This window comes from Dasypus novemcinctus, chromosome 31 (assembly GCF_030445035.2).
Source record: "Dasypus novemcinctus isolate mDasNov1 chromosome 31, mDasNov1.1.hap2, whole genome shotgun sequence".
Classification (NCBI taxonomy): Eukaryota; Metazoa; Chordata; class Mammalia; order Cingulata; family Dasypodidae; genus Dasypus; species Dasypus novemcinctus.
Window position 1 is genome coordinate 24878036 of NC_080703.1, and position 27248 is coordinate 24905283.

General features: G+C 43.1%; 1 pseudogene; it reads right to left on the bottom strand.

Annotated features, from left to right (window-relative positions):
• Window positions 1-25321, bottom strand: part of LOC101432951 (heterogeneous nuclear ribonucleoprotein A1-like) — a 38938-nt pseudogene extending 13617 nt beyond the window's left edge.
• Between the last annotated feature and the right edge of the window lie 1927 nt (window positions 25322-27248).

A 27248-nucleotide genomic window follows, 5' to 3' on the forward strand; every position in this document is an offset into this window, starting at 1 on the left:
TATTATTTTTATAAACAAAAGTGTATTTTTTTCTCTTTAGAAGAAGAATTAAAAAGGTTCATACTTGAGCCTTCCTGTTTGTCTGCAAGAGCTCAGATGTGATCGCCAGGCATTATGCTGGGCTAATTTCACTCATTGGATTCAATTGTCAAGGCCATCATCGGTAGTCCACTTTGCTACCTGCATAGTCCAGATAATAACGTTGGAATTTGAGCCCCTGTTCTTTCCTGAGTCTTGCAAATGCTGCTGATTCAGCTTTCGGCTGAAAATCAATGGTATCATCTGCCCAAACTTGTGCTGACTTTACCGGGAGACGCTGACTCAGGTACTCCACTGCAGCTGGAGAGGGGGATGGGAATTGCCAGTAGTGAGGTCTTCAGTTCCAGTTTGCATTTTTGACACAGCCAATGGGTACAGCTGGCTTTTCTGCACTTTTACTTAAAGGAAAACATAGGGGAGCGGATGTGGCTCCACTGATGAAGTATTCGCTTACCGTGTGGTGAGCTGGCCCACGGGCAGTGCTGCTGCACGCAAGGAGTGCCGTGCCACACAGGGGTGTCCCCCATGTGGGGGAGCCCCACATGCAAGAAGTGTGCCCCGTAAGGAGAGCTACCCCACGAAAAAAAAGCGCAGCCTGCCCAGGAGTGGCGCCGCACAAACAGAGAGCTGACACAAGATTTTTTTGATGCAACAAAAAAGAGACACAGATTCCCGGTGCCACTGACAAGAATGCAAGCAGACACAGAGAGCAGACAATTGGGGGAGGACAGGGGGAAGGGGAGAGAAATAAATAAAAAAAGAAAAAATCTTAAAAAAATAAAGGTAGGTACGCAAACTTGGCCCAGTGTTTAGGGCGTCCATCTACCACATGGGAAGTCTGCGGTTCAAACCCAGGCCTCCTTGACCCGCGTGGAGCTGGCCTACATGCAGTGCTGATGCGCGCAAGGAGTGCCTTGCCACGCAGGGGTGTCCCCCACATAGGGAAGCCCAATGCCCAAGGAGTGCGCCCCATAAGGAGAGCCTCCAATGCGAAAGAAAGTTCAGCCTGCCCAGGAATGGAGCTGCACACATGGAGAGCTGACACAACAAGATGACGCAACAACAAAGAGACACAGATTCCCATGCCACTGACAACAACAGAAGCGGACAAAGAAGAAGATGCAGCAAATAGACACAGAGAACAGACAACCGGGGCGGGGGGAGGGGAGGGGGAGAAAAATAAATAAATAAATAAATCTTAAAAAAAATAAAGGCAAATATACCTTGCAAGGCAAAATGATATTCCCAAAGACACACAGTCTATTTCTTTACTTCTTTTTTTTCAATTTGTCAAAAAAAATTTTATGTATATAGCATAAAATTTATCATTAGTGACATTTAGTACATTCACAATATTGTGCAACCATTGCCACTATCTTAGTTCCACAACATTTTCATCACTCCCCAAAACAAATCCCATACCCATTAAGCAGTCACTCCCTTTTTCCCTCCTGCTTCCTCCCTTGCCTCCCCTTCAGGCCCCTAGAAACCACTCATCTCCTTTCTGTCTCTGGGTTTATCTACTCTGGACATTTCATGCAAATAGAATCATATAATATGTGCTTTTGTTTCTGATTGCTTTCACTTAGCATGTTTTCAAGGTTCATCCATGTTGTAGCATGTGCCAGACCTTCATTCATCTATGTGACCGAATAATATTCCATTGTATGAATATACTATATTTTGTTTATTCATTCACTAGCTAATGGATATTTGGATTGTTTCCAATATTTGGCAATTGCAAATAGTGCTTCTATGAACATTCATGTACAAGGTTTTGTTTGGGCACCTCTTTTCAATTCTTTTGGGTACATACCCAGGAGTGGAATTGATGAGTCATGTGGTAATTCTATGTTTAAGTTTTTGAGGAACTACCAAACAGCTTTCCACAGTAGTTGCACCATTTTACATTCCTATCAGCAGTATCTGAGGGCTCCAATTTCTCCATATCTCTACTGTTGGGAACTGAATAATGTCCCCATGAAGACATGTTCAAATCCTAACTCCTGGTGCTATGGGTGTGAACTCATTTGTAAATAGGACATTTGAGGTTGTTATTATTAAAGTGTGGAATCACTTGTGAAAAGGATCTTCAAATATCTTATTTAGGTTTAAGGAATCTAAGTTGAGTCACAGTGGATTTTAATCTTTATGGCTGAAGTCCTTATATTCAAAGGAAACAACACAGAAGCAGAAGCAAGAAGTCAGTGGAAATCAGAGAAGCAGATATAAGGAGGCATTATGCACAAATACCAAAATGTGGAAGCATCCCATGTCCATCACCTGGTGAATGCATAAACAAAGTGTCGTGTGTGTATATATATACACACACATACACACATACACACACATACATATACACATACAATGGAATACCATTTGGCCATACAAAGGAATGAAGTTCTGATGCATGCTACAATATGAATGAAACTTGAAGTTCTAATACTTAGTGAAATAAGCCAGACTCAAAAGGACAAATACTATATGATGTCACTGTTATTAAATAATTAAAACATACAAATTCAAAGAGTCAGAAACTAAGATACAGATTACCACAGGCCCAGTGGAGGAGGGGAACGAGGAGTTAATGTTTAATTGGTAAAGAGTTTCTGTTCAGAATGATGGAAAAGTTTTGGCAGTGGATGAAGGTCATGAAGGCATAACTTTGGGAATGTAATTGACACCACTGAATTTTATACTTAAAAAGGGATAAACAGGGAAATTTTAGGTTGTATATAAGTTAACGACAAAAACAACACAACCAGAACTGTACAACACAGTATGAAACCTAAAGTAAACTGAGAGTTAAATTTAATGACAATTTTAATAATATTGTTTCATCAATTTTATAAAAAGTACCACAGTAATCCAAATGTTAATAAGAAAAGCTTTGTGTATGGGGGGGGAGGTATGTGGCAACTTTGTATTTTCTGCATCATTCTTTTGTAAAACTACACCTGCTCTAATTAAAAAAATATAGAAAAGTAAATGTAAAAAAACCAGCAACACCAGAGGGCAGGAGTTAAGGGTGGAGTCCTTACGCCATCATCTGAACCTGCAGACCCAGGCATGACTGAAGCTTATTGTTCCTTGGACAGTTTTGAATATGTGAGCCAGTTTGAGTTGTGATTCAACTACCACTTAAAAGTCTTTTTTTTAAAGATTGATTGATTGATTTCTCTCCCCTTCCCCTGCCCCTGTTGTATGCTCTCAGTGTCCATTCGCTGTGTGTTCTTCTGTGTCCGCTTATATTCTTGTCAGCAGCACCAGAATCTGTGTCTCTTTTTGTTGCATTTTGCTGAGTCAACCCTTCATGTGTGCAGCGCCACTCCTGGGCAGGCTACGCTTTTTTTTCACGCGGGGGGCTCTCCTTGTGGGGAGCACTCCTTGTGCGTGGGGCTCCCCTATACAGGGGATACTCCTGAGTAGCACGGCAATCCTTGCTTGTGGCAGCACTGCGCGTGGGCCAGCTCACTACACGGGCCAGGAGGCCTTGGGTTTGAACCCTGGACCTTCCACATGGTAGGTGGATGCTCTATCAGTTGATCCAAGTCTGCTTCCACTTAAGAGTCTTAATTCACGAGACTCAAAGACCTAAATATAAGAGTTAAAACCAGGAAACTCTTTAAAGAAAATATAGAGGTAAATCTTTATGACCTCAGATTTAGCATTATTTTATTAGATTTGACACTGTAAGCAATAAAAGAAATAACAGACACACTGGATTTCATAAAAATAAGAACTTCAATGGACACTATCAAGAGAGTGAAAAGACAACCTACAGAAGGGGGAAAGTGGTTGCAAATCATATATCTGATAAGGGTCTAGTATGCAGAATAAGTAAAGAACTTACCATTCAACCACAAAAAGACAAACAACTCAATTTGAAAAGTCAGCAAAGGACTAGAATAGCCTTTCTCCAAAGAAGATATACAAATGGTCAAAAAAGCTGAGGCAGTTTGAAGTTTTTCATGTGCTCATCGGTCATTTGTATGTTGTCTTTAGAGAAATGTCTATTCAAGTCTTTTGCCCATTTTTAAAGTGGATTGTTGGTATTTCGTTGTTGAGTTGTAGGATTTCTTTACATATTCTGAATATAAAACCTTTATTGGATATGTGGTTTCCAAATATTTTCTCCCATTCTGTAAGCTGTCTTTTTACTTTCATTATGAAATAAAAGGTTTTTTAAAAATTTTATTTTGATGAAGTTCCATTTATCTGTTCCCTCCATCCCTCCGTCCCTCCCTCCCTCCCTCCTTCCCTACCTTCCCTCCCTCCTTCCCTCCTTTTTTTTTTTAAGATTTATTTATTTATTTAACTCCCCCCCCTCCAGTTGTCTGTTCTCTGTGTCTGTTTGCTGCGTCTTTCTCCGCTTCTGTTGTCCTCAGCAGGGGAAGTGTGGGTGGCGCCATTCCTGGGCAGGCTGCACTTTCTTTTGCCCTGGGCGGCTCTCCTGACGGGCGTACTCCTTGCGTGTGGGGCTCCCCTACACGGGGGACACCCCTGCGTGGCAGGGCACTCCTTGCGCGCATCAGCACTGCGCATGGGCCAGCTCCACATGGGTCAAGGAGGCCCGGGGTTTGAACCGCGGACCTCCCATGTGGTAGACGGACGCCCTAACCACTGGGCCAAGTCCGTTTCCCCCTTCTTTCCTTTTGGAATTAAGTCTAAGAAACCATTGCCTAACACAAAGTCCTGAAGAGACTTTCCTGTTTTCCGCTAGAAGTTTTATAGTTTTGGCTCTTATATTTAGGTCTTTGGTCCATCCTGAGTTAATTTTTTAATGAGGTGTGAGGTAGAGGTACAACCTTCATTCTTTTTTTCAGTTATCTTAGCAAAATATGTTGAAAAGAATATTCTTTCCCCTCTAAATGGACTTGGCACCCTTGTCAAAAATCACTTGGCAAAAGGTATGAGGGTTTGTTTCTGAACTCTCAATTCTATTCCTTTGTTCTATTAATATATGTCTATTCTTGTGATAGTTCCATGATATTTGGTTACTGTAGTTTTGTAATAAGTTTTAAAATCAGGAAGTATGAGTCTTCCAACTTTGTTCTTCTTTTTCAAGATGGTTTGCAGCCACTTACCCCTCAAATGTGAATTTGATTATTGGCTTTTCCATTTCTATGAAGAGGTATGTTGGAATTGGGATCGGGATTGTTTGAATTTGTATATCATTTTGGGTAGTAAAGTAGTTTGATATTGTTTATGAATTCCAAACATAGATATTGGATTGTGTTTGTAAACGGGTCTGTTCCACTGGGTATATTAGATTGTATTAGATTCAGAGGTTTCACTACTTTATTAAATCAAGGTTAGGGCTTTTATTTGACCACATCATTAGGGCATGCAGGGTTGAGACCCCACCCTCTTTGTGGGGATAAAACAGACTCTCACTTGGAAGTAAATACACAGAGAAGCAGATACACAGAAAGAGAGAGTGCTCCATAGACATGGCCCTGGGAAGAGAGACAAGCCTGATAGTCTACAGCTGGTCTTGTGGAGAGAACAGAGCAGCTGAGCCTGGAAAGAAACATGCCTGGGGAGAGAGATGAGCCTTATGCCAGCCTAGAGCTGAGATGGGAAGAAGCGGGGACCACAGAGCCTTAAGAAGAAGGAGGAAGGCTGAACCCTGGCAGACATCACCCACCATCTTGCGTCAACACATGGCAACAGACTTTGGGTGAGAAAGTACCTCTTATGGTACCTTGAGTTGGGCTCTTTAGGGCCTGGTAACCGTAAACTTCTACCCCCAAATAAATACCCTTTATAAAAGCTAACAGGGTTCTGGTACTTTGCATTAGCACACCTTTGGCTGACTAATACAGGTAGGCTTGAAATCTTCATAATATTGAAATTTTCATAATCCATGAACATGGAATGTCCTTCCATTTATTTAGCCTTCTTTAATTCTTTTAGCATATTTTGTACTTTTTGTGTACGATTCTTTTATGTCCTCGATTAAATTTATTCCTAAGCATTTGATTCTCTTATTTGCTATCATAAATGAAATTTTTTCTTGATTTCTTCTTCAGATTGTTCATTATCAGTTGTGGCAGTTTGATAGTATTCATGAACTTCAAAAAGAATTATTGATTATGTCAGTAAACTGGTCTGTTCCTCTGGGCATGATACCCTTTGATTGTGTTAGATTCAAAGGTTTTATGTTTACTTGATTATGTTACAATTAAGGCTTTGATTCTACCACATCATTAGGGCATGCAGGGTTGAGTCTCTGCCCCCTTGGTGGGCTGTATAAATGGATGTTCAATCAAGAACACAGCAGACACACAGAGGGAGAGTGACAGCTCCATAAACACTGCAGAGGCCTTGGGAAGAGCAATGAGCCATCTGCCTGACAGTTTACTGCTGACCTTGTAAAGAGAACAGAGCAGCTGAGCCCAAAAAGAAATGAGCCCTGGGAAGAGAGACAGGCCTAGAGCTGAGATTGGAAAAAGCGGGACCCACAGAGCCTTAGAAGGAAGAGGAAGACTGAACCCTTGCAGACATCACCCGCCATCTTGCTTTAACTCGTGGCAACAGAGTTTGGTGAGGAAATAAGCTTGAGTTTGGCTCTTTAGGACCTTATTAGGGTAAGCTTCCACCCCAAATAACTACCCTTTATAAAAGCTGACAGATTTCTGGTATTTTGCATCAGCACCCCTTTGGCTTACTAACACACTAGTGTAAAGAAACACCATTGCCTTTTTTCGCATTTATTTTTTATTGTATTTTTTTTGAAGATACATAGATCACAAAAAATGTTACATTAAAAAATATAAGAGGTTCCTACATACCCCCCCTCCCCCACTCCTCCCACATCAACAACCTCTTTCATCATTGTGGCACATTCATTGCATTCGGTGAATATATTTTGGAGCACTGCTGCACCACATGGATTATAGTTTACATTGTAATTTACACTCTCCCCCAGTACATTCAGTGGGTTATGGCAGGATACATAATGTCCAGCATCTGTCCCTGCAATATCATTTAGGACAACTCCAAGTTCAGAAAATGCCCCCACATCACATCTGTTCTTCTCTCTCCCTGCCCTCAGCAACTATCGTGGCCATTTTCTCCACATCAATGCTAGTTTCTTCCATTACTAGTCAAAGAGTTCTATAATAGAATATCAGTAAGTCCACTCTAATCCATATTTTATTCCTCTATCCTGTGGACCCTGGGATGATGATGTCCACTCCACCTCTATACTGAAAGGGGACTTAGATCCTACATGGTTGATGGAAGCAATTCTCCTGCTTGGAGTTGTAGGCACTCTCAGTTCCCTGTTGTGGTGGTTGACAATCTTCACCTCCCTGTTAGTTGACCTGGATAAGTCCAAAGAACCACAGAGTAGGAGTTGCAACTCTGCTGAGGCTCAGAGCCCAGCTGGCACATGGCCAGTCCAGAGATTCAAGTCTCCTGGGTATACACCAACCCCAGCACCAACCACAGGTTCAGTAAAAGTGATAGAAGAGGCATGTGTAGAAAGTTCACATCTGAGTCCAACTCCATCACACCCAGGAACATGAATTCCAAAATAGGGCCCACTGACAAGGCACTGAACTCCAGAGCCAACTGCCATAACTGTAGAACCTGTGAGTCTCTGTAGCCCTCAGGAGCACCACTACCTGCAGTTGTAGCTGCTTTGGCTGTCTCTGGGATCCTGCTGAGGTGTACATAATTGCAATCCCACTGATTACCTCCCAACTCTTTTTTGAAGACTCTTAGCCATATAACTCATTTGTCTTTACCATTTCCCCCTTTTATCCAAGGTCTTTTTATAGTTGCATCACCAGTTAGTGATTGGTAGTAATCCTTTGGTGCCAGGGAGTCTCATCCCCGGGAGCCATGCCCCACACTGGGGGTAGGTAATGCACTTACATGCTGAGTTTGGCTTAGGGAGTGGCCACCTTTGAGCAACATGAAGGCTCTCAGGAGGTAACTCCTCAGCACCCCACAGCTCTTGGTCTAGTTGAAATTTCAGGCACACAGGCTGATAAGCATAGTCATCAGTATCAAAGTCTCCTCATTGAACCATCCTTCTTCACTGGTCTTTGCCCTTGCATTTGGGGGATTGTTGCTGTTCCATTGGGGAATGTGACAATGCTCCCCTGGCTAGAAACTCAGCACTCCCTCAGTTGTTGTTTGTAACTGTAATTACTGTGAAAACACCCAATGAATATCAGTGCATTTTTATATACCCTATATACATGCCCTGGAGAATTCCCTCCCAACCATGTGTCCCCCATCAATAACACCCCACACCAGTGTTCCTCCCCTGCCATAGTTGAACCCCTCTGTGGTTTAAAACTTCTTAAAAAATGAAGCCTAATATATTGCCAAATTCAATTAATAAGAAAATGAAATAGTAATGATAGGTTTAAATATTAGAAATAGAATACATACTAATTTAGAAAAATTAAAATAAAGTAAAAGTAAATTGGGGTATTAAAAAATGGATAATATCATAAAACTTTGTTTTTGACATTTTGCCTTTCATCACTGTAATAGGTGTTGCCCTGAATGTACAGTGGCAAGGCAATTTCTTTCATTTCTTCCTCAGTGTCTACATCCTTTTCTCTTTTTTTTCTGATTTTTAATTTTGTCTTCAAAAAAGTTTTAGATCACAGTAAAGTCACATATACAATATAGGGGATTCCTATATATCCAACATCAATCCCTTTTCCCCCTTCCCCAGCAATGATCTTTTTACATGTTCATGTTATATTTGTTGCACTTGATGTACAGATATTGAAACATAGCTATCAACCATGGTTCCACTTTGGTTTACATTATGGTTTATATTCTAGACTGTACAATTTTCTAAATTTTTAGTTACATTATGGTTTGTATTTTAGCCTATAGACTTTTATACATTTGTGGTGTAATTTCACATGTCCTATATCCACCATTGCACGATCTTGTGAAACACTTCCATTGCCCCCCAGTTACCCTGCTTCCATCTATGTTATTCCTCCCGCCCCCTCCGCTCAAGGCCCAGAGTGACAACCAAGCTTCACTGCTTAAAGGGCCAGATTCACAGATACTTGCAACAATGCTGAGGGCTTGGCATACTAGACTGTCCTCCCGCTTTGGGAGCCACCAGTTCTCTGGAGAGACACAGTTCCCTCTGATTGAGAACATCAGGTCTCCCCAGGATGTGGGTACACCTTCCCACTCATTGTACGGGTCTCCACCCAATGATATCACCCACTATGACAAGATGAGCACCCACACACTCTCTGGAAGCCTGCCCCTGTGCCAGATGCCCATCTTTAAGCACCTTAAACAGGTGATTCTTCCTTATTATATTTTCTAAAGAGTTTTCTCAACTTTGTAGTTTTTATGTGTTGATCTTATACTCTGCCACTCTGCTGAATTCATTTATATGTTCTTTGTAGCTTTGCTGTGGTTTTTTCAGGATTGTTTAAGTATAGGATCATGTCATCTGCATATATAGAGTTTCTTTGTTCCATTTTGAGTTAATTTTGTATATGGTGTGAGATAAGCGTCTAATTTCATTCTTTTCCAAGTGGATATCCAGTTGCCCTAGCACCAGTTGTTGACGAAACTATTCTTTCCATGAACTATTTCAAAGGAGGAATCCATGATTCACTTCTGAACCTGACTTTGACCCCTACTGCAGCTGCTATCAGTGCCCCATCCATATGTCATTTGCTTACCTGCAGCTGGCCCCAAAGACGTGCTGTGCAGTGCACCTCTGTCGGAAGATACTCTCTGACCTTGGGGGATTTAAGCAACCCACTCCAGGGGCACCTGCAAATGCCAGATAGTTAACACCCCAGGAACAACCCCCAACCTTGAGGGATGGGAGTTGGTGTGGAAAATATCCCAATCCCTTCACCCCTCTGAGGGACAGTTACGAGGAAGTTCTAGCAGCCTTTCAGAGTCCTGAGCATGACCGAGTAGCCCACCTACCATTAACATGGTTCTCCTTCCTTCTCTCTTCCCTTCCCCACTCCCTATTCCTGAATCAACGGTTAGCACCAAAATCCTTGTCTCCAGGTCTGCTTTGGGGGAAATTGAACCAAAGAGAATCCCATTCCACGTGCATCTGACAATGTCCTGGGCCATTTGGAACCAAGGGCACCCTGTTAAATCCCCCCAAATTGAGGCGGAAGTAGGGATCTTAAATTCGTCTTCTACATGGACCTTAAATGCCAATGGCTCCAAGTTCCGCAAGATGGGTATATTTAGCGCCAGTTGGAAACGTTGGTGCGAGTAGGCAGTGAGTCATTTCCTGTTACTACGAAGTTAAGGACTCCCTCTGGACACTGGATGGAAAAGAAAAGACAGGGCCCACTTCGTTTCCCCAAATTGTCTCAAACATTTTCCCTCAGGCAAGCTGTAGCTTTTAAAGGATTGGGCCCTAAAAATAACATTCTCTCTCCTGAGCAGGTTATAAAAACTGAAATGGTGGCAATTTCCATCCACCTCCAGAGCAGCTGCTCACACATTCTGAATGTTGGGGGGGCTTATGTAATGACTTGGTGCTGTCTTCACTTTGGTCAAGCAAATCTTTCTTCTGCGATGGGCTTTTCAGGCAAATGCAGGACACTGGAGATCTGTTCAAGGAGGGAAGGAAAGAGTGAAGAGTGGGAACGCGGAAGAGAGGATTAGAAAGTCTAGAAACTAGGGCAACCCAAGACTGCTGAGGTTTATGCTTGTCATCCCAGCATAACTATTAAGAGCATCCTGTTTTACTCTCAAAAGTGCCCGGCGTTGGAATAAATTATGTGCTCATCCTGCCAAAGAGTGACAATTCAGGGAGAAAACCCATTGACCTAACGCCATGCAGACATGTACCTCTGGGTTAGCTTTTACCGCTCATTGTCTGCCCAACTCTGTGAGCACAGGCAGAAAGCTCTTAGCTTTCTATTCTGGTGGGTGTGTAAAGATGTTGGTTGAAGGAATGAATGAATCAGGGGAGCCCCTGTCTGCTGATGGTAATTGGGACCTGGAGTCGTTGAGTTAGAATGGGAAGATACCTTCAATAATCTCATTTCTTTTTTTAAAAAAAGATTTTATTTTTTATTTATTTCTTGATCCCCCCTGTCCGCCCCCCAGTTGTCTGCTCTCTGTGTCCATTCGCCGTGTGTTCTTTGTGTCTGCTTGTGTTCTTGTCAGCGGCACCAGGAATCTGTGTCTCTTTTTGTTGCGTCATCTTGCAGCATCAGCTCTCCACGTGTGCGGCGCCACTCCTGGGCAGGGGGCGCTTTTTTTGCGTGTGGTTGCTTTCCTTATGGGACACACTCCTTGCGTGTGGGGTTCCCCTACGTGGGGGACACCCCTGCGTGGCACGGCACTCCTTGTGTGCATCAGCACTGCGCGTGGGCCAGCTCCACACGGGTCAGGAGGCCCTGGGTTTGAACCCTGGACCTTCCATGTGGTAGGCAGACGCTCTATCTGTTGAGTCAGATTTACTTCCCCAATAATCTTATTTCGTCGGTGAGACAACTCAGGCTCAAAACCAAGAAGTAGCTTACTCAAGTCAAGATCACTAATGGCAAACTCTAGGACTTGCCTTGAGGTCTCAAGATTATTTCTACTCCAAGTTTGGTCCATGGAGCAGTAGCCCACGAAGTACCTGGTAGCTTGCTAGAAAGACAGAATCTCAAGTCCCACCTCCCTCAAGACCTGTATCAGGATCTGTGAAGAATCTGAGATTTCGCCTTTCTTGCAGGCTAACTAGTAAGCCTGTTACTGGTTCGTGGATGCCAACAGAAAAACACAAGACCCTGCATCAGAGACAAAGAACTTCATTACTCACAGCCCCGCTAGCAGCATGAGTGCGATGTTGGTCTGCGTTGGCTCTCCAGGCCCCCCAAGACCCGGAGAGGAGCTGTGGGGGTCCAGATGGATTCTGCAGTGGGTTTGTGTCACGGCTGTAGAACCCAGGGTCTCCTGGTCTGTGTGGTGAGCTGGCCCACACGCAGTCCTGCTGTGCGCAAGGAATGCCATGCCACGCAGGGATGTCCCCTGCATAGGGGTGCGCCATGCACAAGCAGTGTGCCCTCTAAGAAGAGCTGCCCTGCGCAAAAAGCGCAGCCTGCCCAGGAGTGGCGCTGCACACACAGAGAGCTGACACAGCAAGGTGACACAACAAAAATAGATGCAATTAAAATGGATGATCCAAGGTCCATCTATAATCCACATGCTCAATCCTGAAAACGTGATATTGAGTGAAAAAACCAAATTGTAAAATGTACCTAGAGTGTGATATAATTCATGTAAAAATTTTAAAATGTAAAAAACAATTGAACATATGAATATACATCTGCCTCAGACTTATGTATATCCACCTATTTTTTAAAAGTTTTATTCACACATCCACCTATTTTTGAGATAGTTGGGATTCAAAGGAATGGGAAGTAGGGTGGGCTTTTTTAGAAAAAGTGTAAAAGGGAAAGTCTTTCCATGGTGACATTATATTATTTTTGCAATATTGTGTATTACATCATTAATACATATTCATATATTTAAAAGTTACATATTGCATTACTTTTGGTACTTATCTTTGTTTAAAAATTTTAAAGAAAAACATACCTGGGTTCAAGAAGGGGTTTCAGTGAGATAGACACATAAAAGAAATAGCATTTTACCCTCCTTAATAGGTTTTGCTCTAGTCATGTATATTTCTGAATGTCCAGAAAGAAAAAGAAAAGAGAGTTTGGTCTTTAGCAGGAAGTTAGAGAGAATAATCATATATTGTAAAATTAGGGATGAAACTCTTTGACTGAAAATTTTCTAGCATGGAAAGGTCAGGCTAGAAGTCTGATGATTGGCCTTTAGTTTGAGAGATTTTTAGGTAATCCTGAGGCACAGCCAATCTCTTGACCTCCTGCCCCCACTTTTCCTATCCCGTGTCACATGACTTCACCATGTGGTCCTTTCTAGCACTAAGGTTTTGTGAGATCTTGGAGCTCTAAGCTCTCTGTGAGAGCTTCAAACTCAGATCAGCTTGCCAGCAGTGGCCTGCTCCTGGCAAGAGTTCAAAGCAGTCTCTCTCTATCGGTCAGAGAAAATGAAGCAGGGAAGGCTCAGAAGGCAGAGGACAGTGTTGGGAGTGTAATGGACACCTAGAGTTGGCTGACCCTTAGGTCCCAGCCCAGCAGGAGAGGAGGGCTGTTGAGAAGATGCCACCTCGCAGATAAGGGGATGATTGTCCTGCCCTCACTGACAACAGCGAAGTTTAGGGAACAAGTGCCTTTACTTGGTTCTGAAGTGTCGGTTTATTTCGAACTCTTCTTTACCATGTCTCTCTCATTGCCTACAGTGAAAACTGAACGACAATTAAAATGTGTACTACAGGAAGCGGCTGTGGCTCAACCAGTTGGGCTCCCGTCTACCATAGGGGAGGCCCTGAGCTCACGTCCCAGGACCTCCTTGTGAAGGCAGGCTCGCCCACACACTGCAGAGCGCCACCTAGCCTGCAAGCACCGCAGAGAGCTGACTCAGCAAGGTGATGCAACAACAACAAAAAAAAGGGAGACAAGCAAAAAAGAATAGCATGCAGCTAGTGGACACCAAGAGCAGACAGCAAGCAAGCCGTAGAGGGGGAGGGAAAATAAGTAAAAATAAATACAGACACGGAAGAATGCATAGCGAATGGGCACAGAGAGCAGATAGCATGCAAAAAAAAAAGCTGTAACGGGGATAATAAAAAAAATGTATACTACAAATTCAATACTTGCATGTATAATATAAATGCAATTATATATATATATATATATGTAAAGGAGACTTTTTTTTTAAAGATTAATTTTTTTATTTATTTCTCTCCTCTTCCCCCCTCCCCCAGTTGTCTGCTCTCTGTGTCCATTCACTGTGTGTTCTTTGTCTGCTTGTATTCTTGTCAGTGGCACCGGGAATCTGTGTCTCTTTTTCTTGCGTCATCTTGCTGTGTCAACTCTCCCTGTGTGCGGCACCATTCCTGGGCAGGCTGCGCTTTCTTCGTGACAGGCAGCTCTCTTTTCAGGGCACACTCCTTGTGTGTGGGGGCTCCCCCTGAGTGGCATGGCACTCCCGGCACACATCAGCACTGCGCATGGGCCAGCTCATCACACGGGTCAGGAAGCCCTGGGTTTGAACTCTGAACCTCCCATGTGGTATGCAGATGCTCTAGCCATTGAGCCAAATCCGCTTCCCTATAAATTTTTATATATAATTATATAATACTATTGAAGTTTGTTTGTATGTTTTTCAAAGAAAAAGAGTCCTTATTTTTAAAAGAAATGTACTGAGATAATGTGGGTGAGATAATATGTTGTCTGCTTGAAATAGCTCAGATATAGGGAGGTAAGGTGGGAGTCAAGTGGAAATACAACTGGCCATGTGCTGCAGACTCCTAGGGCTGAGTGATGGGGACATGTGACTCATTAGACCCTTCTCTCTACTTTGATGTGTGTTTGAAACTTTCCAGAATAAAAGAGGATAAAAAATAGTAGGAAAATGAAATGCCTTGTGAAATGGCTTCTTTTCTCAATTATCCCCGCTTGAAGGAATCCGGCCCACTCTGCCTCCAGGCCCCACCGCTTGCCTGGAGCGTTGGCTCATCTCCTCCCACACGTGGCATGACTTTATATGCTGCCCGCGCAGTGGCAAGCTCTCAAACCAGTGCTGAAGTTCATTTCATAATGATAGACTTGTACGCCATTTTCAAAGGAAATGGGGATTTTAGCTCTTTCAGGCAGAGAAACTCTCACAGTTCCCCACACTGAACGGACCAGTAAAGCATTTCTAATTGAAAAATTGAACTTATATTCTTTTTTTTTTAAGATTTATTATTTATTTATTTCTCTCCCCTCTGCCACGCCCCCCCCCCCCCAGTTGTCTGCTCTCTGTGTCCATTCACTGTGAGTTCTTCTATGACCGCTTCTATCCTTATCAGCGGCACAGGAATCTGTGTCTCTTTTTGTTGCATCATCTTGTTGTGTCAGCTCTCTCTGTGTGCGGCACCATTCCTGGGCAGGCTACACTTTCTTTCGCGCTGGGTGGCTCTCCTTATGGGGTGCACTCCTTGCATGTGGGGCTCCCCTACGCAGGGGACACCCCTCGTGGCACGGCACTCCTTGTGCGCATCAGCACTGCGCATGGGCCAGCTGCACATGGGTCAAGGAGGCCCGGGGTTTGAACCGCGGACCTTCCATGTGGTAGGCAGATGCCCTAACCACTGGGCCAAGTCTGCTTCTGAACTTATATTTGTTAAGCCGAAATGTGCCAGATTGTGCTCTAGTATATTTTTCATTTAATAAAAATGGTTTTTAACTAGAAAGGCATATATTATCTCCATTTTAGAGGTAAGGCCTTGCCAAAGTCCTATCGCTGACATCTCATGGAGTCAGGATTCCTATCCATAGCTGGATAATTTCAAAGTCTCTGCTCTTTCTCCTGCATAGCCTTTGTTTTAGTCCAGCAGGATGGCAATCCACCTAGAGGCTCACTGGAGGTGCAGCATCTTGGGCCCCACCCAGTCCTACTGAATCAGAACCTGCATTTTAAGGAGGTTCCCAGTGAATTTGAGTGCACCTTAATGGCCGAGAAACCCTCCCAAATACTTTTATTTTAAAGATTCATTTAATTCTCTCCTCCCCCCTCCCCCCCGCCCCCGTCTGTCTGCGTCCATTCACTGTTGTGTTCTCCTGTGTCTGCTTGTCTCCTCTTTAGGCAAAACCAGGAACTGATCCTGGGAACTTGCAAAGGGGGAAAGAGGCACTCAATCTCTTGTGCCACCTCAGCTCCCTGGTCCGCTGTGTCTCTTATTGTCTCTCCTCTGTGTCTCTTTTTGTTGCATCATCTTGCTGTGCCAGCTCTCCGCTCCGGCCAGCACTCCACGTGGCCCAGCTCGCCTTCACCATGATGCCCCGGGACTCGAACCCTGGACCTTCCACATGGTAGATGGGAGCCCAATCGCTTGAGCCACATCTCCTTCCCCCAAATACTGCTAAAAGATAAATTGTACAGTGAAAATTATGTGTTTGGGTTAGATTTATTAATCTTATCACCTGGTCTGACATCTTATTAGGAAGGAAATAATTATTTTTTAATGATGGATAAAAACTCGTGCTGGTATTTTATGATTCTGAGTATGCGCTGCACTCATGCTAATGTGTAATATAATAAATTTTTGTATTTACAAACATACTTACTACCCAGAGGTAAGTATTAATTTGGTCCATATATATGATTGACCACCCCCCTGATTTTTTTGTTTGTTTCTTTTTGTTCTTTTTAAGGAGGTACTGGGGATTGAACCTGGGACCTCATATATGGGAAGTGGACACTTAAACTCTTAAGCTACATCCTGTCCCTAACTGATTGTCTAGGAATTGCAACATACATACTCCCAAATCCCTGTGTTTAGACTTTTAGGTATCTAAGTTACTTCTACACATCTAATATGTTTATCAGCCTCTTGAGCCATAGCAACATATTATAGAAAACACCTGCTATTATATAAAAACACCCACTGTCAGCCATTACTGGCATTCTGTCACTAGAAAATACACAGCAATATCTGGTATATTGCAAGCTTTCAAGATAGCCTGAATTTTAAAAAATTGGTCCATTACTTGCATATGATGGATGTAAATTTGCCTCCTACTTCACTTTCTGTTAAGAGCTAAAACTGTGACCCTAACTCTCTTTTATGGATGGGTAGGTAATAACAGAAAATAAAGAATTATTTTCACACTAAAAAAAAAATGTTCGAGAAACACTGCTCTGCAAAACAGCCTTATGAGTCTTTCTCAAACGATAACAATAACCATTGCTGTTAATATTTATTGTATTTTCACGGTGTCGGGTTTTTATTATTGTTGTTTACTTCTCTCAACATCACCATTAGAGCTGAGGAAACTGAGCTTAGAATTTAAACACCTCCAAAGCCACACAGCTAGTAAGTGGCAGAGTCTAGATTTGAACTCACTTTAAGGATTGAATTTAAACATTTTATTTCATCTGAATGATGAAAATTAGCTGTCCATATTCCTCACTTTATCACTTTATCAAACACTGTTTGCTCCAGTACTTAGGTTTGATGGTGTGGAGAGTCTAAAATGTTAGATTGAATATAATATTGCTTGGAAGAAACTGTATCATTGATGTGGAGACAGTGGCCACAGGAGTTGCTGAGGGCAGGGAGAGGGAAGAAGAGGTGTGATGTGGGGGCATTTTCGGGACTTGGAGTTGTCCTGAATGATATTTCAGCAACAGATGCAGGGCATTATATATCCTGCCATAACCCATAAATGGACTGGGGGAGAGTGTACACTACAAGGTGTACTATAATCCATGCGGTGCAGCAGTGCTCCAAAATGTAGTCACCAAATGCAATGAATGTGCCAAGATGATGAAAGAGGTTGCTGATGTGGGAGCAGTGGGGGGTGGGGGTGGGAAGTGAGGGTATATGGAACCTCTTATATTTTAAATGTAATATTTTGTGTGATCTATGTAGCTTTTAGAAAAAAATATAATTAAAGGTAAATATATATATACTATTGCTATTACTTAAAAAAAAATTTTAAGACTTATTTTTATTTATTTTATTTCTCTCCCCTCCCCCCCCCAGTTGTCTGTTCTCTGTGTCCATGTGCTGCATGTTCTTCTCTGTCCGCTTCTGTTGTCAGTGGCACAGGAATCTGTGTTTCTTTTTGTTGCATCATCTTGTGTCAGCTCTCCGTGTGGGCTGCGCCATTCCTGGGCAGGCTGCACTTTCTTTCGCGCTGGGTGGCTCTCCTTACAGGGTGCACTCCTTGCGTATGGAGCTCCCCTATGCAGGGGACACCCCTGCGTGGCAGGGCACTCCTTGCACGCATCAGCACTGCACATGGGCCAGCTGCACACAGGTCAAGGAGGCCAGGGGTTTGAACTGTGGACTTCCCATGTGGTAGACGGACGCCCTAACCACTGGGCCAAGTCCGCTGCCTCAACGTGATGTCTTTAAGATTCATCCATTTTTACTGCTCTCCTTTCTTCTTTTCCTTTTTTTTTTTTAAGATTTATTTATTTATTTCTCTCTGCCCGCCCCCCACCCCGGTTGTCTGTTCTCTGTGTCTATTTGCTGCGTCTTCTTTGTCCGCTTCTGTTGTTGTCAGCCGCACGGGAATCTGTGTTTCTTTTTGTTGCGCCATCTTGTTGTGTCAGCCCTCCGTGTGTGCAGCACCATTCCTGGGCAGGCTGCACTTTCTTTCGCGCTGGGCGGCTCTCCTTATGGGGTGCACTCCTTGTGCGTGGGGCCCCCCTACGCGGGGGACACCCCTGCGTGGCAGGGCACTCCTTGCGCGCATCAGCACTGCGCATGGGCCAGCTGCACACGGGTCAAGGAGGCCCGGGGTTTGAACCGCGGACCTCCCATGTGGTAGACGGACGCCCTAACCACTGGGCCAAGTCCGCTTCCCAAAACAAAATTTTAAACCATAAGATTATATGGCAAATAAACTTCTTATACTAGAGTCAATGTTTTCAGACAACAACATACAGAGTGAGAACTCTAGTATGTTGGGTGGTTATTCCTCATTTTCTGATGGGTGAACTGAAAGAGAAGATCAGGTTGACTCAGTACTGAACACAATCCTGAGACTCTTTAAGGAAGGACTAGAATGGGCATTCTGCCCTAGATCCCATGCTCACACTACTAGCCAACTTACTTTACCAAAAAAGTTTAGGGTCATTAGAACTGCTTTAAATATCTCTACATAAACAACTCTTTTATCTTGTACTGTATAAAACAGGTGATTCATTTTGCTTATAAGACATTTCCCACTGAGCAATCCTTTCATCCTCTTTCCCATGTGGAGGGAAGAAAAGAGACACTCTTATTTTGGTAGTGGTGGTGGTACAGAATAGAATACATTATAATTCCAGCCTTGCTTTTAGCAACGAGAAATCATAATTAGCTCTAGACTAAAGCAGACTAAATTGTTATGAATATGAAATTACCTGTAGCTATGCAAGATAGCACATTTCTAAAAATACCAGGCAATCTCATATAAATTCTTCCCTTTGTCCAGCACAGAGGCCCCCAAACAGAAAATCTCCATTACCTTTGTGACCTAGTATTGGCAGATCTCTATTTTTGGCAGTTATTAGATATCTGAAGCAAGTTGGTGGCAGAGTACAACATTGGCCATCGAAGAAGTAAGTGGCATTAAAATCAATTTTTTTAAAAAGTAATGGGTGGAGCGGATGTGGCTCAAGTGGTTGAGCACCTGCTTTCCACATGGGAGGTCCTGGGTTCGGTTGCCCGTGCCTCCTAAAAACAAAAACACAAACAACAAGCAAACAAATTTAAAAAACAGCTCAGGGGAGCTCATGTGACTCAGTGGTTGAGTGCTGGCTTCCCACATATGAGGTCCAGAGTTCAATCCCTGGCCCCAGTACCTGAAAAAAAAAAAAAAAAAAAAAGGAATGGATTTGAATTTCAGAGTATTTAATTACAAGGAAATAAGATCCTCCAAAAATATATGTAATAAATATCTAACTAATACTATGTAACTTTGTGAGCCTTTTTATTTCTTCTTTTCACAGTAAAAATAGATTAAAACAACAACTAAGCACTCTAAAAATCCTGTCTGTTCTGTGTTGAATGATAAGGTATTAGGTCATTAAAACACTTAGATGGAAAATGTTCTTTCAGCCTAAAAGATAAGATTCTTTGATTTTCATTGCATTTCACCTATTGTCCACTCAATTCATTGTGCATGCGGGTTGATTTTGTACATTGTTATCATTCCATCTATCACCCATTTTCTAGGAATGGATATGGATATTGTGGTGAGGTGCTCAGTCTGGAGTAAAAAGGAAATTCCAGTTATCACATTATCCTGAAGTTTTAAAAAAATTCAGTGGGTATTATTTTTCAGCGATACATTTATAAGCAAATTTCTCTGTGAAATTTAATCTTAAAATATGCTTGCACAGAAACACACACACATGCACACAGAGCATAAATTTATTTTTAAAAAGGTGGGCACCGGGGACAAAGGCAGGGGTGGTTGGTGTCAGGGGAGTGGATTTTACATTAGACCAAGAAATTGAGGAAATTATCTTTCTGGTGTTTTGTTTTTTTTTTTTAAGATTTATTTTTTATTTCTCTCTCTCTCCTTCCCTGCCCCCACCCCCCAGTTGTCTGCTCTCTGTGTCCATTCACTGTGTGTTCCTTTGTGTCCACTTGTATTCTCATCAGTGGCACTGGGAATCTGTGTCTCTTTTTGTTGCGTCATCTTGCTGCACCAGCTCTCCGTGTGTGCGGCGCCACTCCTGGGCAGGCTGCGTTTTTTTCACATGGGGCGGCTCTCCTTACAGGGCGCACTCCTTGCATGTGGGGCCCCCCTACACGGGGGACACCCCTGCGTGGGGGGGGCACTCCTTGCACGCATCAGCACTGCGCATGGGCCAGCTCCACATGGGTCAGGAGGCCCTGGGTTTGAACCCTGGCCCTCCCATGTGGTAGGCGGACACTCTATCAGTTGAGCCAAATCCACTTCCCATCTGGTGTTTTCTATGAAGGGAAAAAAAAACCCATCAAATAGTGGTTCCCTGTCTCTTTCTTTGTGTTAAGATATGAAGTTCTGTGAGGGCTCACCTGAAAAAAATCCCTAGAGGAGTAGCAGAAGATAAATTAAGGTCTGTAATTAGAGAGACTGGTGACTGAAAAATGAATCAGATACCCATGATCTGATTCATTCTAAGGAGATATTTAGAATTAGGTAAACATTACTCAAGGGGAGGCAAAAAAGAACAACTTTAGGTCTTTCTCTGTAACTGGATACATGATTGGGAATGTTGGGCAAGGGCTGCAAATTCTAGCATGGCTGTTTTGGCTCAAATGTCAGAGTTGTAAAAAGCAATAGAGTCATATATTATGTAGGGGACAGAACTATTTAACCACTGAAATCCTTTGCAACACATTTTATTACTTGAGTCGCTCAGAGAGTCAAACTTTGTCTACTCTCCTCCTTGCTTTGTTTGTTTTGGTTTTGGCTCAGGCCAGCATTTGTATCAACTGTGACTGCCAGTATCTGGTGCGGTAGGCGAAGCAGGTCTTCTATGACAACATGGCAGAGGTAGCCTGTGGCAGCGGGTGAAACAGGACGCAGCTCGAGTGCTGCACGCCTAGTCCTGGTTCCCCAACACAGAGGGCGGTATCCAGCAGGAAGAAGTGGTTCTGAATCCAGCGCCTCAGTCCAATGGAACATTCCTCTCCCAGCCAACTGATTTTTTTGCAGAGCTCTTCTGCTTGCCAAGTGGTCACCTTTTTGAGAGAAACACCCAAGGGTGGCCTTGAGGAAACTGATGAGTAAGCAGAGGATGCTAGCTGATAAGAGAACAGAGACCAGCCGAGAGGAAAAACTTGTAGCTCCTGGGAGACAGAAGTGCAGAGGGGAGCTGTCTCCCTCCAGGTTACCTCCCATTTCTCACTTCCGGGGCCCTGAGGCTCAGCTGAATTAGAAACCAAACTAAAAGGGCAGACCCCTCCCGGGCTACCTCCACTTTATCCCTCTAAGCACTTCCGGTGTAACAGCAGGGTACTGTTACTGATAAGCCTAAGGGAGCCCCCAGCCCAGAAAAAGATAAATCTGTATTCATATAACCTGTAGAAGTAGAGAGGGGTTGCCCAATACACTTTAGAAGGATTTATATTGAAAATGGTTAAAATATCATAAAAGAGAGCTCTTGCTTTCAGATGTTGAACAATTTCTACCCTCTTCTCTTAAAACACACATATACAAACTCTCACACATCATCCTGAATTTTAGAATCTTGTTGACATGGAGCAGATTCATTCATTTACTCGTGCCTGCAGCAGATCTTCACCAAATGCCTGCTGTGCTTGGTACCTTAGTGAAGCGCATAGGGGAAGATCCTTGCCCTCAGGGAGCTTAAGTTTAACAAATAAGGAAATACCCTAGAATGTGACAAGGTGATAAGTACTGTGGAAAACACAAGGGGAGCCAGGTAAGGAGAATCTGAAACTCCAGGAGGGAAGGGTGCTAAATTGGGGTGTTTACAGTAGATCCCATTGAGAAGTTCAGGAAGAAGCAAAAATTGTGCAGAGGTGAGGGAGTTAGCTAAGAGAACATCCGGGGAAGATAATGGCTTGTACAGCTCCTTACCTCTTTTAAGGCAGAAGGAATAGCTAGAGTAAAGGGCTTAAAGAAAAGGGATAGGGAAGCAGACTTGGCCCAGTGGTTAGGGCGTCCGTCTACCACATGAGGTCTGCGGTTCAAACCCCGGGCCTCCTTGACCCATGTGGAGCTGGCCCGTGTGCAGTGCTGATGCGCACAAGGAGTGTCATGCCATGCAGGGGTGTCCCCGGCGTAGGGGAGCCCCACGTGCAAGGAGTGCACCCCGTAAGGAGAGCCGCCCAGTGTGAAAGAAAGTGCAGCCTGCCCAGGAATGGCGCCGCCCACAAGGAGAGCTGGCACAACAAGATGACGCAAGAAAAAGAAACACAGATTCCCGTGCCGCTGACAACAGAAGTGGACAAAGAAGACGCAGCAAATAGACACAGAGAACAGACAACTGGGGCGGGAGGGGGAGAGGGAAGAGAAATAAATTTTAAGAAATAAATAAAACAAAACAAAATAAAGTAAAGGGATACACAGCAGGTTCCAGGAATAGCAAGGCTGCTGACATGGCAGGAGTGGAGAAATGGAGTGGGAGAGGACAGCAGAGAAGGTCAGAGAGGCAAGGAGAGCCAGCCAGTAGGGCCTTGTGTACCAACATAAGGACTTCGGCTTTTACTCTGCAAACTGAGGAACCACTACATGGTTTGTTTTGGTTTTGTTTCTTGTTTTGTAATATTTATTTTATTTCTTTATCCGCCCCCCCCATCGTTTGCACTTGCTATATGTTCTGTGTCTGTTTGTTGTGTGCTTGTCTTCTTTTTAGGAGACACTGGGAATTGAACCCAGGACCTTCCATGTGGGAGGGAGGTACCTGATTGCTTGAGCTACCTCCACTCTGCTTGTTGTGTCTCTCATTATGATTTCCTCCTTGTATCTCTTCATTGCATCATCTTGTTGTGTCCCCTTGCCGTACCAGCCCATCACGTCAGCTCGTTGTCTTGTTCATCTTCTTTAGGAGGTACTGGGAACCAAACCCTGGACCTCCCATGTGGTAGGTGGGCACCCAACTGCTTGAGCCACATCTGCTTCCCCACTATAGGGTTTTGAGCAATGGAGTGATCTGATCTGATGTTTTTTACAGGATAGCTTCAGCTGCTGTTGAAGAAAAAATACAGTAATCAGGCAAGAAATGAGAGTAGTTCAGACCAACATAGAATCCTTGGATGAGTGAGAAAAGGTTGGATTGTGGATTTATAGTGAAGACAGAGACAACATGATTTCCAAATAGATTGAGTGTGGGATGTGAGTCAAATAGAGAAGGCAAGAATGACTCAGATTTTTGGCCTGCGCAACAGAGTTGCCACCCATGAGGAAGGCCATGGGGAGAGGAACTTTTGTATGGGAAGATCAGAAATTCACTCTGATAGGTCTACCAGACTGCATTTGAGAGGTTACTAGATATGCGAGTGGAGATGCAGAACGGGCAGGAAGAAGTATTAACCTGGAGTTCCAGAGAGAGGTCTAGGCTGGAAAAATGCATTTGGGAGTTTTTATCATATAGATGGAATTTGAAGCAGCAAGAGTGGATGAGATTACCAAGGGAGTGAGTTTGGATAGAGAACCAGTCCGAGCCTTGGGATACTCCCACATTAGGCAGCCAAAGAAATGAGGAAACTACAAGGGAGACTGAGAAAGAGCAGTGATGAAGAAGGGGAAAAAAACAAGAGAAAGTGGTGGCCTGGGAGGCATATCAAGGAGAAGAGAGTGTTGACTGTATCATGAGCTGCTATTAGGTCATGAAAGACAAAGATTGAGATTTTACCAGCGGATTTAGCAACAAAAATCGTTGATGACAACGATAAAAGTAGTTTCTCTGGAGTCACAGGGGTAAAAGCCTGATTGAAGCGGGCTAGAAAGGCAAGGGGGTAAGATGAATTGAAGACGATCATTAAGGACAAGTCTTTCAAAGAATTTTGCTGCTGAGGAGGAAAAAAGGAATGGGGCAGTAGCTGGTGAAAGAATGAAGTTAAGAGAATTTTCTTTTTTTTCTTAAGATGGGAGAATTAATAAGTATGTTTGTAAGCTAATGGAAACGACCTAGTGGGGACTGAAAAATGATTTCGTAGAGAAAAAGGGAAGATTTGCTGGAGCAGTGTCCTTGAGCTGGCAAGAGGAGATGGGATCTAGGGCATAAGTGGAGGGAGAGCTTTACGTTAAGAATATGGATTCTTTTTCTATGGTAACCGGCAGGAAGGAAGAGTATGGAAGTACAGATACTGAAAGGGGGGGGTAGATGGGTTAGTGGGAATATGTAGACTTCTAAAAGCTTCCATGGAGATATAAAAGAACACACATAAAGGATTAGGAATCAGCATGCTTTGAATTTCTCAATGGCAACGCTAGGACTAGCAGACGAGGGGTAAAGGCCTTTACAAACCTAAGGAAAGATAATATGCAACCTAAGAATCTGTACCCAGCCAAACCATCATCAAGTGAGGGTAGACGGAATGCATTTTCAGACATGCAAGGTATGCTGGATCTCTTGCATCTGTCTTTTCAGATTCACTCTCCAACCTTTTCTACTTCACTCTGTATTCAAGGAGGGAGACCTGCTTCTCACTGGTTCCCTACCCATGGGTTTCTGGGTGGCTTTGGCCAATGGGAGATACAAGAAGGAGATCAGGGGCTGAAAGAGAGAGTTCGGTGTCATGTTCCTTTCCTGGAGGCCTAGCTCTTTTTGTACATTCCTCTCCTACAGCCGTGGCACTCATCCCTCCTGCCCCTTCAGGTTTGGGTATTAAAGCTTACTACTATTGCTAGTCCCATCTCTTAACCCTGTTTATACCTCATAAATAGTCCCTTCATTAAACTTTCATTTTTTAAAAATGCCATTTTCCGTGGCTGGGCCCTGACTGATACACAAGGTCCCCCAAAACTTACCATGCACCCTTTCTCATAAAACTATTGGAGGAAGTTCTCCACTAAAACAGGGAAGCAAGAAAGAAGACATAGGAATAAGGCAAAGGAAACCCCCAGAAACAATGGTGAGAGGAGATCCCAGGATGTCAGCTGTGTATTAGATATATACAACCTTTGGAGCAGGCCAGAAGGTTCTTAAAGATGTCCTCAAGGGAAGCAGATGTGGGTCAAGGGATTGAGCTCCCACCTACCACATAGGTGGTCATGGGTTCAGTTCCCAGTGCCTCCTGGAGAAGATGAGCAAGACAGCGAGCTGGCACAACAAGATGACATACAAGGAGACACAAAGAAGAAAGACAATGAGAGACACAACAAAGCAGGGAGCAGAGATGCCTTAAGCAACTGAATGCCTCTCTCCAACATAGGAGGTGCCAGGTTCAGTTCCCAGTGCCTCCAAAAGAGAAGATGAGCACTCATAGTGAGCACACAGCAAATGTACACAGAGAGCAGGCAGTGAGCACAAACAATGAGGGAAGGGGAATGAATGAACATATAAAAATAAATCTTAACAAAAATGTCCTCAAGAAGATGAAATTGTTAGAATATCTAATGAGGAGTTTTGTACAACTGGGGCAATAATTTGAGACTGAACTACAGCTAAGGAAACAGAGATCTAAACAAAGGAAAAATAAGACAGTGTTAATTTTAAGGATAAAAAAATTTGAGGAAGAAAAAGTAATCATAGAATAGGAAGTAGCTCAATTTCCTATGAACAAAAATTCCAAGGGACTGTTGAATTCTTTCATTCTATAGACTTCTTTATAGTACATAGGTTCCCTATTTTTACTATATAGAGATTTCCATAGAAGGTATTTACTGTAACAGAGTTACCAGGACATTTATTCTAACATGATTTGACTTAGGCTATTTAACGAGTGGAAAGTCAAAATTTCAGCTTTTCTGCTTCAGAGTTGCGTGACCTGGTGTAAGTTACTTAATTTCACTGATTCTCAATTTTCTCAACTATAAAACAGAAAGACATACTTTATAAAGTATGAGGATTGCAAATCACAACATACAGAGTACCTGGTAAATAGCAGGCACTCAAAAATGACCACTTTTATTAGGCATCTTAAGGGAAGGATGCTGGAGAGGGATATTATAAAACTAGAAGGAATACAACTTTAACTTCAATTTAAGTGGGCAGCTGGACATCCAGAAGTCATGAGTATTAGAAGCCTAACCCTCTCAAAAAGCAAATAAGTCCCAGGCTAAGCAAATATGACATGGAACTGGCAACTCTGTATATAAATGGAGAATAAAATGCTCCGAGGACAGAAAAGGTGAGTGAACAACCTCTAGAGAATGACCCAACTCTCAAAGGGGCCTAAAAACCTAGATAGGTTCCCCTAGGGGTCCCTCCTGCTAGTCGCCACAGAAAACCTACGATCCCAAAGCAGGGTTCTGGTTCCTTCCCCAAAAAGACAAACAGGAAAATGAAGGGTTTGAGCTGCAGGAGTTCCTTAGCGCCATCATCTCCAGGGATTGGTCAGCTACCGATGGCTTGAAAGGTAAAAGAAGCATGTTATTAAAAAGATTTGTCAGTTACTGTTCTAAACCAGTTTATACGACTTATCACATCTAGGTCCTTTTATCCCCCTCTTACAGTTAAAGAAAGTGAGACTCAGAGAGGTCAAGTTCCCTAAGGTTCCATAAGTCAGTAAATTGCCAGAGCTGGATATGAGCTCAGATTTGCCAGCTTCCAAAGCCTTCCAGGCTTGTAACTGCAACGTTAATGTAAAGCAAACACAGTCTTTAGTTGTGAATTTTCTCACTAGCATAATAGCGTCCATCAGTTCATACACTATTAATAGCAAGTGATTCTCAAATACGGAATGATAGAGGTAACATACAAAGGCCAGACTAATTTTTTAAAATGTTACTGTGGTAACATAAATAGAAAAAAATTTTTCTCATTTTTACCATTTTTAAGTACAATTCAGTGGCATTAATTACATTTACATCACTACCATCCATTACTAAAACTTTCTCAGCATCCCAACAGAAATTATGTACCCATTAAGCAACTCCTTACCTCTCCAACCTTTGTAAGATTTTGTTTATTCTAGATATTTCATATACGAAACCCTACAATAGGTATTCTTTCCTGTTTGGTTTATTTTATTCAGCACG